General features: G+C 34.9%; 1 protein-coding gene across 3 annotated transcripts in view; it reads right to left on the bottom strand.

Annotated features, from left to right (window-relative positions):
• The window catches only part of LOC110371637 (pyrokinin-1 receptor), an 87,914-nt gene extending 74,119 nt beyond the window's left edge, over window positions 1–13,795 (bottom strand). The window contains exon 1 of one of the 3 annotated variants that reach the window (XM_064037566.1): window positions 13,553–13,795. The gene's annotated coding sequence lies outside the window, so the exon portion shown is untranslated. Of the gene's footprint in view, window positions 1–9,649; window positions 9,785–13,552 lie in introns of those variants that run through there. The other 2 variants (XM_064037571.1, XM_064037568.1) reach the window with 2 other exon arrangements.
• Between the last annotated feature and the right edge of the window lie 289 nt (window positions 13,796–14,084).

Raw genomic sequence — 14,084 nt, 5'->3', positions numbered from 1 at the left:
TACAGAATAAAATGTAAGCGGTATCCCAAAATTTAAATATTCAGTATTATTTGAATAATGCATACTGACCGGTTTAGTCTAGTTTCACTTAGGCACTAGAAAGTATCCTAATAGGTATGCGTTAAAAAAATTAAAACGGCTATGACATAAAATAACCCGGACTAAAAGCAGACATATTTGTCTTAAAAAGTAACACACAAGAAGAAATCAAGATATTTTTGAAGAAATCAGGCAGTCATTATTAACATCTTAACTTATTCAGAGAGAAAACGTTAGAATAACCATAATTGGTATTGGTATTGTTATTACCATGAATGGTAACATTAGAGACATGGATGGACAGAAAATAAATACAGAAGGCACGCACGGATGAACACGAAAATATACAAGAGCAATGAGTTTTTACTCAGCGGCTTGAGTGCCCCAATAACTGACCGCATAATGTTTGAGAATGTACAGAATCTGCAATTTAAGTCAATTCGTGCGAGATATAAATAGACACAGGTGAGTTTTTACACTGCCTATCATTACCTAATCAACACAGCTCGTGCTGTTCTCATCGTTAATACCACTTTGATGAAGTTTAATGACCTTGCATTTCATGTTTGGCGTTACGAGATTTTTTGCCTCGTAATCATAATCTTTTTTTGTTTTACTCAAAATTCATATTCTAGTCAAAATTCTTTGTTTATGATCCGTTCTTGTTAGTAGTCAAACGGGTGTTTTATACTCCTCTTTGATATGTGCCGAGTAACCTTCGTTTTTAATTATTTGATCCATGCCACTGAATGCGGACATTTATTATGTTTGAATTATTAAGGTAATAGCTCGTCGGCTTGAGGTGAATACACATGTCACTTAATGAAGCCCTCTATTCAAAGCAGTTGGCACGCAACAGGGGATTTGTCCGGCAATTCGTAAAAAATAATATTTATAGTAACTATCAGGATAATATACGTCCTATTGTTTGAGGGCCCGAGTTCAGCAAACCTTGCTGAGACCTTATAAAGGACCAACCGTCACTCCCTACGAGAGGTCAACCCCATTGGGGACATTATAGGCTGATTGTATGTTGTTTGTGGACCTCCCGCTGTTTCATGAAGGTAATAAAGTCTATATGCCTCTAAAATACGAAAAATAGCATCTAGATTTCTAGATGCTATTTTTATATTTATATTTTAAATAGACAAAATTCCATAGTTCTCATCATCACTTTCTAAACTCTATTTTATGTCAAGGAGCCAACATTTGCACCTACTCTCGAATTAGAAAAAAATATGTTAATTCAGTTATAAAATGTGTATCACACATGTTTCAGAATAATTTATGTTAAATCAAATCAAATCAAATCAAATCAAATCATTTATTTCATGTAGGCCTTTACAAGCACTTATGAACGTCAAAATTATAACTAAGTTTGATTCTAGTTACCCATTCCAAAAGTAGCTTCCTATGGAGAAGAACGGGCAAGAAACTCCATGGTTACTCTTTTTAAAAACATAATAGGTGTTACAATTTGTATGTATTGATACATACGACAATAACATGAAAAAGAAATGTTTACAATATTTTTTGGGTTGACTTTGAGAAAGTTATACAATGCAAGTTGAACTAGGAAGTTATTAGAGAAAATTATTATACAAACTATTTTAAGAAGTTAATAAATTAAACAAACCAAGTTATATAAAGCAAAAGAAAAAAAGAAATAATAATAATAACAACGTGATAAGAGCAAGAACATTAATGAGGACAGAGATATTCCTAGACAGCCTGCCAGTCGCCAGGGAAGCCACTTGTGCAATATAGGACTAACGCCATACATCCTTGTCGTCAATATAGTCTTTGATTTTATAGTATGCTCTCTTAATAAGAGTAGACTTGACGACATTCTTGAATTTTTTATCAGTAAGGTCTGTTACACATTTAGGTAGCTTATTGTAAAACCGAACACTATTCCCTAGAAACGATTTGTTTGTTTTGCTTAATCTAAATTTTGGGACGACTATTTTATGCTTATTTCTAGTATTAATATTGTGAATGTCGCTTTTTACCTCGTACCGGTGTAAATTTTTTCGAACAAACATGATGTTTTCAAGAATATAGAGAGAAGGCAACGTGAGAATATTGATTTCTTTAAAAAACTCTCTCAGTGATTCGCGAGGTCCCATATTATATATAGCTCGAATTGCCCGTTTCTGAAGTATAAAACAGATTCTACGTCAGCCGCTGCCCCCCACAGCAAAGTGCCATAAGACATTAGACTGTGAAAGTAGGCGAAATATACTAGCCTAGCCGTTGCTACATCCGTAAGTTGCTTTATTTTTCTTACTGCAAAAGCTGCAGAACTAAGTTTAGCCGACAAGGCGGTAATGTGGGCACCCCATTGTAATGTTGAATCTAAGGTTATGCCCAAGAAAGTGGTTTCTTTAATTAAGTCTAGTTTATTGCCCTCAAGCGTGATGTTGAGATCAGCTTGGGCTACATTGGGTAACGCGAATTTTATACATTTTGTTTTTGTGCTGTTTAGTAATAGATTATTGGCAGCAAACCATTTTGAAAGAGTAGCCAGGCAATCATCTACATGTACATGGCTAGATTCTTTTCTATTAATTTTAAAAATAAGGGAAGTGTCATCTGCAAATAGAATTACATCTGCCAAGTCAGACATCATGTACGGGAGATCATTAATATACGCAAGAAATAGAAAGGGGCCCAGTATTGAACCTTGAGGCACGCCCATTTTAACTAATGACCCTGAAGATGTTGATCCGTTTATATCTACTTTTTGCTGTCTGTCTGACAAATAGGATAAGACAAGTTTGAGAGCTTTACCACGAATTCCGTAATGGTTTAGTTTACAAATAAGAGTGTTGTGATCCACGCAATCAAACGCCTTGGAAAGGTCACAGAATACACCTAAAGCGTTCTGTGAGTTCTCCCAGGCTTCTAGGATTTGAGTCACTAGCCTGACACCTGCGTCTGTAGTACATCTACCCTTCGAGAAACCAAACTGGTGGTCATGGAATATATGATTGAGGTTAAAATGACTGGACATCTGATCTAGCATGATCCGTTCAAAAATTTTACTTAGCGCGGGAAGAACAGAGATCGGTCTATAATTAGAAGGGTTTTTCTTACAACCTGACTTGAAGATTGGAATAATTTTACTGTGCTTCATGAGGTCAGGGAAGATACCACTGTCAATGCAAAGATTAAAAATATCACTTAATATGGGGGCGATGCAGACTATAATGGAATTAAGGGCTTTCACAGAAATTCCCCATAGATCTTCCGTACTTTTTGAGTTTAAGCTCTTAAATGTTCTTAAAATAGTGTGCTCCGTAATACGATTAAATTTAAATTTATTATATTTATTATATTTATTCATCCGCCTAGCCTTTTCCCAACTACATGGGAACCCGCTTTCACTCTAACTGGATGCAGATGCAATGAGAGACCAATGATGCAAATGTTTTACATTTATGTTAATTAGTTGATTAACGAAACAATGGCAATGTCATTATTTTTTATCATCTGGATTTACAATAAAAAGCTGTTTTATTTTCATTTTCAGTCTGTGAACCCATTCAACTAAATTATCAGATTTTTCAACAATTCATTTTAACATAATATCGAAGTTTTTCTAAAATGTATCGCTATTTAGAAACACTAGTATCTTATTATTATGACGGAACAATTAATCAAATAAATCACGTTAGTTCCAAAATTACATATTAAAACCATAAAAGGGAAATTCTAGTTCCCAGGCAATATCAAATTCTGGTTATAGAGCAAACACGACCCTCAAAGCCTAAAAACTAAACTTTTAGGCACAGATCCTCTGGAAAAGCCCCAAAAAGCAATAAACCAGTACTATGCCTCGGAAACGTGATCACTTGTGATCGATTATTCTAGAATATTGAAATCTGAAAATGCTAAGAGTAGGTACACCTCAAACACGTGCCATGAAAAACCCTTTTCTTAACAAAAGACTACAAGTTATTTATGTCTTATTAAACCAATAATTACTTACAAACAGTGCGTAGAACACCTATAAAACTAATAAACAACTGATACATTGTTTTCAAATTACAGCTTTTATTAAAGCTATAATCCTTAACAAACGGCAATATAAATTTTACGAGCGGAATAAATAAAATCAATCGGTGATTACAATTGAATCTCCATCTTGTACCGACACTCGTTCTCTCCTGAGTCTTTGTAGACTTAATTTCAATTAATGTAATTGTTCCTCTGATTATACACTACTGTTCATTAAGGGTATACACTACTTTCTTAGTTCTAATTCCTTTTTTGTCCTTCGTAATGTTAACTGCGAAATATCACCTGGGACTGAGTTATAAGGTCAATGAGGACATTCTACAGATATAGATAGTCCTAGATAACGCAAGCTTATTGAAAACAAAGCGTAGTTGTATTAGGACTGTCACTGTGACGTCAGTCATAATCACTATATAGTAAATCGAGTGTACGATAAATGCCGTTGCTCAGTTATTGCGTATTCGATCTGGGTGTGGATCAAGTGTTTGGATGTTTACACATCATTTGGTGTAATCAACTTTCAGATATGAGAATTTACTGGCATTAGGTAAAAGATTTATTTAAGCAGTTTTGTGAAACAACCTTTGAACACACAAAGCGTACCTATATAAAATTCTAAATGGATGAATAGAATGGAATACTATAGACGCAGATTTATAGCACATTAGCGGTCGTATGCGCGTTGTAGGATATTCATGCCGAGGCACGTGCAATAAATGCAAGTGTACCATCCCGCTCTCGATTCTAAAGCCATGTATATTATCTTTGAAATCTATATTTGATGATCAAATTGATGAAACTATTACACTTATCTATACATATAATAAATCTGTAGAAAAGTAATTTTTGTACATTGAAGAAATTGACAAAAAAAATAGCCAGCATGTTAAAGGATAACTAACAGAACCCATTTCCATCATTTTTGTCTGTTTGTCTGTTTGTCTGTTTATCTGTTTGTTCGTTCGGGATTCACGTAAAATCTACGAATTCAACGCAGACAATGCTTATATACAAAAATTCTACGTAACTTGGGGTATTACTTAGTTTTTGTTTCATCGAAATCGATTCACTCTATCAAAAGATATGATTAATTTTGTGCATTCAAGATGTAAAATATTACGACACGCAATCTGTTTGTCAAAACTGCACATTTGAATGTTGTACTTATATTAGTTGATCGGCCTATTAATCTTTACACAGAAAATCACACCTTCATAAGTAACTTCGGAAGAAAAAAAAAATGAAAATTTTGTTTAGCCAAGGTTAAAGTAGCTCCATCTGTGGTAATCTGTGTTAAATAAATTATATAAAATTTGACAAAGGAGCGAGGTGGTAAATGACAACTAATTACCATACATTCTTTATAGAGGATTATTATTTCAACAGATGGAGTTGTGTATTTTCCGTAATTCACCATATTTTAACACGTAGTGTAATTTTTCGATAGACATTTCAATAGTGTTTGTCAGTTTGCCGTGCCACATCAAAATCCAATTATAATTATTACCTTGATGAAAGGAAAATTAATAGTTCTCAGCCAAATTTAAAACGGTGCCATCTAAATAAATTTTTGAACATTATGTCAAATATGATGACTTTAGTATAACAATTAATTATCATTTAAAGTTACAGATGGAATTCATATCAGGATTTTTTCATAAACATAGTTTAGCTTATCTGTGGTGGCCTTAAAACAAATTACTTTGAGTGAGTAGTATTAAGTAGACCTTAATTATTTTTTCTGATGCAAAATATGTAAACTTAATCCTAGAAGAAATGAGGATCTGTCTCTCGCAAGCGCTGCTAAGCGTGAGGTAGGTAGGTAATGTAGGATTCTGTAGCTTTAAGAACAAGCCCAGATACAAAGTGCAGATAAGAAATGGGAGCTTTCTCGATTTAATACCATACACACGTAAAATGCTTTATGCGTCTGAAAACCAACTCATTGCGCGTCGCATACCAGAGACATGCTTACTTTCAACTTCTGATCGCAAATACACTGGTCACGATTACGAACAGTCTCAGTAGGACCCGAGCCAAGTCTAAAAAAACACCTTTTATATAAAACTACGTTTGATGTCATTCAATCACAAAGACAGAATTGTTTTCTGTTGAAAATCCTATCCACCTGTATCCTATCCTAATCCAGCATGCATTGCAGGTGTGCATTGCACAAAAACCAATGGTATCCTATTCGAGAAGTCAAAAGAGTCGACCTGCCAACGTTAGCTTCTGCGCTAAGCAAGTGTTCTTAATAGTACCATCAGAATTACATCCATCGTTGAATGAGGTGAATAAATTTTCAGAAACCGCAATAACAGTAGGAGCCAAAGCATATGATCGCTTCATAGAGCTCTGATTGGCCCCAGGTGACCAAGTCAGGTCTGATTTGTTCGTTCATCAGATCTTTGAAAGTGTTGTGGATACTGTCGTCCTGTGTGACACAAAATATGGTATATAAACGTCTTCCGCAAGAGCGAAATTTTCCCGGTGTGTGCGGTAGTGACGCACAGTATACAACACTTATGTTTCTTTCGATTTGCTGGCTCCACCAAGAAATGACAAATTGCAAGCGTACATTTTGAAAATCTTGGCAAAACTGCAGGTTTCAAGTACGAACTCGGGCGTGTGAGTAGCGCGGGCGCCGCGCGTGCGTCGCGTTTTGCTGCCCTGCGGCATTTACCTATAGCGCGCTCGCGGCGCGCACGTGCCGCTCTCCTTGACGTTTAACTGCTAAGGCGTTTAGCGGGCGGCGGGGATAGCGGGCGAAGGGGTAAGAACGCAACTCGAGCGCCGCGTGCTCGCGTTCACATGCCGTAGGGCAGCAAAACGTGACGTTCACGCAGCGCGCTCGCGATGCCCGCGCTACTCACACGCCCGAGGATCGCGCACGCCTAATGTGGGGTCAGCCTTACCATAGTGAGTAAGTGCACAGAAAATCCCCGTCATACAAGTGTTTCTCCCCAGTAGTGAAACTATCCTACCCTATGCGCCTGCTGATGATGATGACTCATTTTATCATCCATCCAGCTATTCCCCAACTATGTTGGTGTTGGCTTCCAGTCACCGAATCTGTTTGAGTACCAATATTTTGCTTGGAGCGACTACCTATCTAGCTACCTTCAATCCAGTCAACTACACAAGACGATATCCATGGTAAGACTGACAGACTTTCTGCTTCTGATTAGTCGCAGCAGGTGCAGAAAATGTACAAATGACAGCTTTGTCAGACTCAAAGCATATAGACATAGATTATAACTGTTTCCTGTGAAAATTATTTACGCACCATACGTTATAATTTTCCAAATTGGCTGACTAGATCCAGAGATATTCACAACGTCACAAACTTTACTTCTTTTGTTTAGATAAATGGTCACATCCACAACACAACCTTGATCAATGAATCTATGCGACTGCTAAGTGGTAATCCTAATTATACTGTCACGTGAAAGAATGCACCTACGGGATAAGTAGTATTTTGACTATTCTATATTGCCCACGCAGACGAAGTTGCGGGCAACAGCTAGTGTACTATTAAATAGTAGGTAAACACGTGATCACTGTTGGCAAGGTGTTTCATTTAAAACGTTCCGTTATAAGTTTTGTCCATAAAATCAAGGTAAACAAAACCTGCTTCAATTTCTCAGACTTTGATCGAATTACATAAATAAATCAGCGGCGTATTTCTCGCCCAATTTGTATTAGTCAAATCTGGATAATGGTATTTTTGGCAGAAGTGAAACTTCCGGGTTTTGTTAGGTCACGTGCCGAAGCATTTCGACGTTCGGGTTAACACTTGAAGCTTAGTGCAATGTATGTTGTTTCTTCTTAAATTTAAGAGCCCAGCTCTTGTCGGTGCAGCTCCTTCCATTTACGCCTATCTAGCGCCAACTCCAGAACTTCCTTATACGTCACAACATTCACCTTCTCTTTAATTTGTTTCATGTAGCTGTACCTTGGACGACCCCTTCCCCTCTTCCCTTCGACTTTCCCTTCCACGATGTTTTTTATAAAATCGTCGTGACGTATAAGGTGTCCTATCATTTTTCCTCTCCTGTTCTCTATGCTATGCAATAGTTGTCTTCTACTCCCTATTCTACTTAATACTTCTTCATTGCTAATTCTTTCCGTCCAACTAATTCTCTCCATCCTCCTCCAGCACCACATCTCAAAAGCCTCCAGTCTGCTTATATCCTGCTTAGTCAGTGTCCAAGTTTCACAACCGTACAACGCAATGCTCCAGATGTATGTCCTTATGAAATTCTTGCGAATGTTTCTGTGTATATTAGATTTAAATAAATATTTTTTGTTGTAAAAGGCTTGTTTGGCCATTGCTATTCGGCATCTGATATCAGCGGAACACCGAGAGTCAGATGTTATGTTGCTTCCTAAGTATTTAAAGCTTTGAACTTGGTCTGTATGTTGTTTAAGGTATTATAAAATGGTTTATAAACGATTAAAGCTCATTTTCATCGACAGCGTAAACTCCAGTTATTTCAAAACAGCTGCTTGCTATGAATTTTCACGTTCAATTGTCGGTGAATTCCGTCTTTCGTTCGTTTGTCCGGCCTTAATCCTACAAAGCTTTAGAAAAAGTTCTTAATATTCTTACCCATAACGTTTCCTTAGAGACACCTTAATTCACCGACACAAATAAAACTGATAAAGAATTCACAGAGCCCCATTTAAAACAGACCTTTTCCAAATTAAGAAGCCAGACAATCAAGGTACGACTTCCATGACAAAATTCATTTGGTAACTTCGAGGTAGGTACAACACCACCAGAACTAAAGTAAGTTAAGGCTAAAGGACAATCTAGATATGAGACTAATTTATATATTTCCCGGGCTCTTATTTTTATTCTCCATACTACGGAGCTATTTTAACAAAAATAATCTTAGGTATTTAACAAACCTATTTAGAACAATCATCATCTCCCGGGCCTTTTCCCAACTATGTTGTGGTCGGCTTCCAGTCTTACCGGATGCAGCTAACTAGTAGTGTTTAGAACCTAGTTTTAATCCTATTTAGAACAATAAGCCTACTTAATTAAAATAATTAATAAATAACCAAGCCATTACGTTCATAAGGTATGGAACGACGTGCTTATCTCGAGCAACGCAAATCGCAATATCAACTGTTGCAAATAGGTTATAGTGACGCAGAGAACTATGGCATATTGTTAGTTCAAAGCAATAAACTAACTCATATAACGCACATACAGTTGGAATTATTGGTATTAGTTTTGTGAGCTCAACTGGGAAATGCGAGTAATTGCACGAAAATATTAGAAGACTCGCGTTTTCCCGCGATTTTACTCGATAATCGGTAACAGAAAGGTTCTTAGATATGTTTTGGAATATTTATCATCGTTCACTGTTTACCTTTTTAAGTTTGTCAAAGTCAGATCACATCTGAAAGCTAATATATTTTTGAGTGTAGAAAATTAAATTAAAACATAAACAGTTCGTATAAAGTGACTCCTTACTTTATTTTTATACATGATACGAGTACATGATGTTATGGATATAAATCTTATTGCATTGCCTGTTCGAAAACAAAAAAAAAACTTCAAATGTCTACTTACCTACACATGTAAAACGAAAAAAGCCACAGGTTCAGTAATCGTAATCACGGTACTGTAAAACATTTCGAGTAAGTAGGTTAACACCTCTACATCATAAAAAATTAAATACAAGTACGCACTGAGGTCATTGCACCCACACACATTAAGAACAACTTTTACTATTGGGCCAACCGTGAAATCATTAAAAAAATATATTACTTAGTTCCCTTAATATAAACGTTTATTTAATTCATATTAATTACATACATAGTTGTTGCAATGAAACACCGGTTTCTCCTTTTCTAGGATACCCAAGACCAACCTAAAATAAATTTAATACTAACCTCTATTAACATTCAACAAAATGTATAATGCTCCGGAATATAACCAGACTCGCATAATATGCAGATATTGTGTTTGCAGTTTGTTAATACCAGTCCCAATAAAGTTTAATATGTTTTGAATATTTTATCAAAAGGATCTGAATGAAATCACAATAAATTGCATTTGTATTTAATAAACAAAGCCATTTATCCAAGCCAAGAATCCACTTAAATAAAAAACAAGAAGCGTATAAAAGGCTTGAACATCAAAAACAATTATTATCTGCAATATTCTGAGATGCTCATAAAGATACCTTCAGACTTAACTGTCATTATCGTTGGATATCGGCGCCGAATAAAAAGTCTGACTGCAGGGCAAAGACCTCACCACTTCCTCAATGCTCGAAGGCAAGCCTGAGAAGGAATTTTAGCTATCCAAACATTCCGAACCCTTGCTGAAAAATCACCCACAATTCACACTCTGAAAATCATCTAGGTATATCAGTTGAAACGTATACTTTAAATCAACATTTACCTAATGGTACCGAAGTTTATTTTCAGCATCACTGTACCCATAAAACAAATGAAAAAAAAAAAACAAACTTTTTCATAACTCGGTCACAATCACAAGTTACTACGGTTCATAATATGCACCACACATACCAAACCATGTTATCAGCGATTCAATAATACGTGCTACATAACTATCGATTGCTTTGTAGATATGATTCATTCAATGAATTCGATCTGCCGGTCCTTTGACTATCGGCATACGTAGGACGAATTAATACTGTTTTTGATACAAATGCACGGACATCCAGTTTGAAATTGAAAGCACTGGGGAAATCGGATTAATGATACCTAATTCCCGTAATGACGACGATAATCTCATTGTAGAAGTGAAGTATTCTACAATATCTATCTATAGAAGTATGTATTTCATTATTTCAAAAATGAAATTATTTATTTTCTAATTAAGTAATCTCAAAATATTGAAGGTTTTTACTAGCTGATATTTTCAATAGATCACTTATACTCGGTAGCGACTTAATGTTATAATAACAATGTACTTACAAAGACCATACACACAAACACGTGTAACATCATAATCCTTTGACAACTTCTTATTAAACTGAAGGAAGAAAACGGTATTAATAAAACGTGTAAACCGTTTGAACAGCGCGTGGCAGAAAATGAGTGAAAAATACTCAGCAATATGCACATCGTGTAGTACCTACGTACCATGTGTCTCACGTACGACAAATGAACAGTCGAAGGCTTACGAGGTAATTTATACGGCAATTGTGACTTGAAAATATAGAACGGCTTAGAAATGCATGTTACTACGAAGCTATGCAATTTGTAGCTATGCCAGATCTAGGCATTCATTAACCTATGTACAGGTATCTAAAGCTTATGTAGCAAGTAGAGTGGGAGAAGAAAAAAATAAAAATATTTAAGTTCGAAAACATCGGCAAATCAATGTTAGCTTGTGGAGTTATTAAAATGCTAATTTATATGTCGGCTTTATAGCTTTAAAACGATTATAAATCAAGTTGCATAAAATGAACAATTAAAATTCGGAAAACCCTGATCGAATCAACAAAATGTTGGATATGCTCAAGTTATATTCTTCTTGTAAATAGTTGGCAAATAAAATGTAAATCTTCCTCGTATTTTTAGTTATTCAAGAGCCCGGAAATCTACCGTATGTATCGTGTAAGCAACCCGAACTGCGGAAACCAGATGGATAGAAAAGTTCTTGGTATTTGGGTTTATTCAGATAAACTAGAAGCTGACCCCAACATTTTTGCGATACTTTTACGTATTTGAAGTTAGGAATTATGTGATGTACCCCAAATTGCACTTTCGTTTCCTGAAAACATATATTCATAGGAAGCATATAATATTTATAATGCATAAATTAAAATTAAGTTGTTTTATTGAGGACAGGACAGTGAAAATTCTTCGAATCCTTGACAAAATGAAAATATATTTCAAAGTTCTTGAGATGTATTTCTTGTGAAGAAATACAAACCGTTTCTGAATAAACTGCTCGGTTTTGAAGAATTTAATGTACTTCGGACTGAGTTTAGGTAAATAAAAAGTGATAAACGTTTATCTAAAATATCTCTTAATACAAGCCTAACTATTAATAATTAGTATCACTTCTAAAAAAATTAATCATCTCTCCAGACATACAAATTTTTCGTTCGTTTTAGATAGAATATTCCACGCGTTCTAAAATACTATCATAACTATCATGAATTCAAGCATAAAAATATGAGGCAATTTCTTTGATCCCTACCTTCTCAAAGTTATTTATTAAATTCTTTTGTAAGGACGTCGGTGGGGCTCCTGAGGTAACACAGATCTATTAGTCTTCTTAGATCTATGATTTTAATGAATTTAGTTTTCCAGTACAGATATTGAAATAATTCATCGGTCAGACTAATTAAGTCGGTCAGAGCAAGTATTTTGTCGATCAATTTATTTTCTTCCTTAATTGATAATTTTGAAAAGATAAAGCATTCACTGTGTAAACGCTTGATCATCCTTGAAAGAAATCCCTTTTCAACTGAGCTTTTAATAAAACTGTATATAAAAACTTTAAAACAAACTCGGTTTTCATGGAATTGATTAAAAACAGCGGAAACAACGTTAAAATTTTTTAAAATATAATTATTTTGAATTCCTCAAATAATTTAATAGAGGTTTTCATCGAATTTTACCCTTTGAAAATATTTATTTCTTTGCAAAAATATATAGAAATATATTTTACTCTTCCTAATTTTGTTACATAATTTCCAGTGACATTTGTTATGTAAATCAGGCACTCTGAATTGTCGCCCTGAAATCCGCACAACTTTTTGATTGCCGCACGCAGGAGCGAAGTGTGTGAAAACAACAATTATATGGAGCCACTCGAAACAACAATACGTTTCAGAAATACGCCTCAATCACATTCCACTGAAGACATTTCATTTATGGAAGATTGCCTTCATATATTACCCTCTGAAATTCCATGTACAATAAATTATTGTACACACCTACATATATAATACGTTTCCATTAACAACTGTTTTTTTAATGCGTGCCGTATTAATTTTATATTTAAATTACTTATTTAGGTAACTTTCGATTATTGAAATGACCGGATTGTCTTTATATTCACCTTATTAAGTCGAAATTCTAACCAATTGGATCCGATAATTTAGAGTTAAAATATTTATTAGAAACAAAGTGAAACGCTCAAAGTTCAGCGTGTGAATAAATTTATAACGTTGGTCAAAATAACTGACAACTTTTTTTAATCATTAACTAAATTATAAAATTAAATAATAATAATATCAAGGTGGATGAAAAAAATAAATGTTAAATCAGTTATAGTTAAGTTTGCTTGAGAAATAACTTTACATTTTCGTCACCATTTAGTATAAAATTAATAAAATAAAAATAAAATATAGCCACGGTAAATTAAGTAAATCCTAAGTAACTATTTTTTTAACTATAATTTTAATAAAAAAATAATAGCAGCTAAACAATGAACTTCAGTTAAAAATTAACCATAACAAAGGCAAAATAAAATCAAATTACATACTTAATTTTTTCACAGCATCAGCATGAATAAAATGTTATCAACAATCCGATCTTGACGTATATAAAGCGTAACTTGAACACTAGCACTTTTACGTTAAATCACGCACTTGAACCGTAGGACGCGGAAACTGGGCGCTTGTGCGTCGCCCGAACGACAAAGTTGCGGCGCGGACAAATCGCGACTGAAAACATCCGCGCGTCGGCAGCGGCCGTGCTCTCACCTTATGCTTCTAAGGTCAATGTCAGCACTGAACCTGCATCAACCAGCATCCTGAATGCATGCTTCATTACACTCATGTTGATTGTAGTGTATAAACAAACTGCTCATATAAAATAACATTTCCCATAGGTCTCTATGGGATCTTTACTCGAGAGGATTGGAAGGTTACCTTGTCGATAATATATTTTCAAAGTAGTTTTCATGCTGAACTTGTTGTGTTTTTTTGGGATATATTTTATTTATTTATTTAAAAAAAATGAAGAGATTCCGGAGTTGACTTCGGTCGACTTAATAATTTCACAGATGTTAAATT

The sequence above is a fragment of the Helicoverpa armigera genome, chromosome 13, assembly GCF_030705265.1.
Source record: "Helicoverpa armigera isolate CAAS_96S chromosome 13, ASM3070526v1, whole genome shotgun sequence".
NCBI lineage: Eukaryota > Metazoa > Arthropoda > Insecta > Lepidoptera > Noctuidae > Helicoverpa > Helicoverpa armigera.
The sequence above is the reverse complement of the archived record's forward strand: the minus strand, read 5'-3'. Positions and strand labels throughout refer to the sequence as shown.